This window comes from Octodon degus, unplaced genomic scaffold (genome assembly GCF_000260255.1).
Source record: "Octodon degus isolate 3935 unplaced genomic scaffold, OctDeg1.0 scaffold00129, whole genome shotgun sequence".
Taxonomy (NCBI): Eukaryota; Metazoa; Chordata; class Mammalia; order Rodentia; family Octodontidae; genus Octodon; species Octodon degus.
The window spans coordinates 204,281-206,522 of NW_004524705.1; the positions used below are offsets into that span (position 1 = coordinate 204,281).

The following is a 2,242-nucleotide window of genomic DNA, read 5'->3' on the forward strand; positions in this document are numbered from 1 at the left end:
TTCATTCTCAACTTTTATTTACATTATCTGACTCAATTCAGTATCTTCATGAGTTGAGCCCTGTTTGGAAAATACAGAAGGTACAAATATATAGAATTTTTAGGATAAAAAAATTTCTGAATATAAAAATGCTGTTTCAAAACAACACTTTCAGATTCTCCTTATAGTCTGAGCTTGATAACTAAACCATTCAGTACCCAAAGTTGTTTTTAAAAAGTAACAGAGGATAACAACATGGTTTTGAACATGTTATTCATGAACAACCCAATCTGTGGATCACCCCACAGAAAGCTCACTTTGTCAGTAAGAACACCCCTAAGTATTTCAGTCATTACATAAAATTCCATCATCAAAAACTAGCTAAAGATAGAAACCTATAGACTGGGATGCTTACCAGAACGGTCCAGCACAGCCTCAGTAAAATAGAACTGTCTAGAAAGTACAACCTCCAAACTCTGTGCAAGTGCTGCAAACTGGACAGGCGCAGGCCGGACACCGCCCGGGAAGCCGCGTGCTCCGCGCCGCCAGCTCCTCCCCCGCCTGGGCTCCGTGTGCTGCCTCCAGCGCGCTGCGCCTCCTACCGGCCACTCCTGTCCCGGCGGCTGTCTGGTGGGGTCAGGGGTAAGTCAGGCAAGCACTTTTCTAAGCTGTTAATGCTTCCCATGATTGGGTCCCCACAAGAAGGTGTGAACGCGCAGATGAGCCTGGAGCTTTTCAGGAACTGGATGACCGCTTTGTACACAAACGTGTACTGGCAGAGGGTCTGCACCAGCGTCATTCTCTGCTGCCCAAGCATGCCCAGCACTCTCGGGACGTCCAGCCCCTCGCTGTGTTCCAGGCAGGCGATCATGATCCCGCACAGAAGGACCCCATCGGCTCTTCCCACCCCAGCGCTGCAGCGGACCAGCAGCGGGGGTTGAGGCTTTTGGGCTCACTTGTACTATTAGTACCGCATCGAACAGACTGGATCTCTTCCAGGTATGACAGAAACCCCTTAAGGTTATGTTCTCCTACTCTGCCTGTTGTTTCTTCCCTCTGTAAATTGTTTTCCTCATTCAAAAACAATGTAGTTTATTTAGTCATGTGGATTTCTGTGTGCGTGCTGCATTGTCTGAGCTTAGGAGTCACATCCAAGAAGGCTTGCCCAGCTGAATGCTGGGAGCAATTCCTCTGCGTTCTCTCCAGCAGTTACACAGAGCAAAGTCTTACATGATAATTTTACTTTGATTTTTGTATGTGATATCAGATGAGCATCCTGTTTTTTCTAGGTGTGAATATCCATTTTTCAATACCACTCTCTGGTCTGTGTGCTTGGTACATTGCAGTAGTTCAACTGCTTTTGAGTGAGAGCTTATTTCTGCACTCGCTCTCTCTCTCTCTCCCCTCCTCTCCCTCCATCTCTCCCCCAGTCCTTCCCTCCTTCCCTCCTTCCCTCCCACCCTTCCCTCCCTCTCTCTGGCCATGTGAGGCAGCACCTTACAGCACAGCATCTGGGAAATTGGGCATGACCTGTGCTGTGGCTTGTGTCCAGATGTCCCCACAGCCTCGTCTGCTCACAAGTGGGGCATCTCAGAGGTGCTGGATCCAGAGTGTGTGATGCTGGGGTTCAGTGGGGGATGCTGGGGCGATCAAGGGTGTGTGATTACTACGTTAGCCTGGCACTGCTCTGCGGGCAGATTTCGGGAAGGCCGTCCCTGAGTGTGGAAGCTACCCAACCTGAGTGTAAAGGATAGGAGGAAGGCTGCTGCGGTCTCCTGGCACTTGCTGCTTAATGCTTGCTGCCTTCTAATTTTATTTTTTCTTTTCTTGTCATAGAAATAAAGAAGAACCTTATAATTAACACTAAAAATACCAGATCAACAATGATTTAATATCATTTTTATACTAGCAACAATCTGTAATGCAAATTCCTTATATATGACAAAAATAAATTTTCTTAAAAGATTGTTTTAATGTATTTAATACAGGCTCTAGAGGGTTGCTTTACACAGACTGGACTAGTAGTGATCCTCCTATTTTCAGCCTCCCAAATACTGAGAATACAGGTGCACACCACCACTTCCATTCTCAAAAGTAGATAAAGAGAAGAAAAAAATCTGCATTTATAAAATTTCACAGATACGTGACAATACACCGCTTATATACATATCATGTTTTATAGTCTAATAGTATTCTACCTGAACTTATTTGGATGATCCCAATTTAATAGATATTTATGCTGGCTCAAGGATTTATGCTGGAC

The 2,242-nt window shown here is 45.4% G+C and overlaps 1 pseudogene; it reads right to left on the bottom strand.

Moving 5' to 3' along the window:
• The window catches only part of LOC101569006, a 21,532-nt pseudogene extending 20,682 nt beyond the window's left edge, over nucleotides 1-850 (bottom strand).
• Nucleotides 851-2,242: the final 1,392 nt, after the last annotated feature.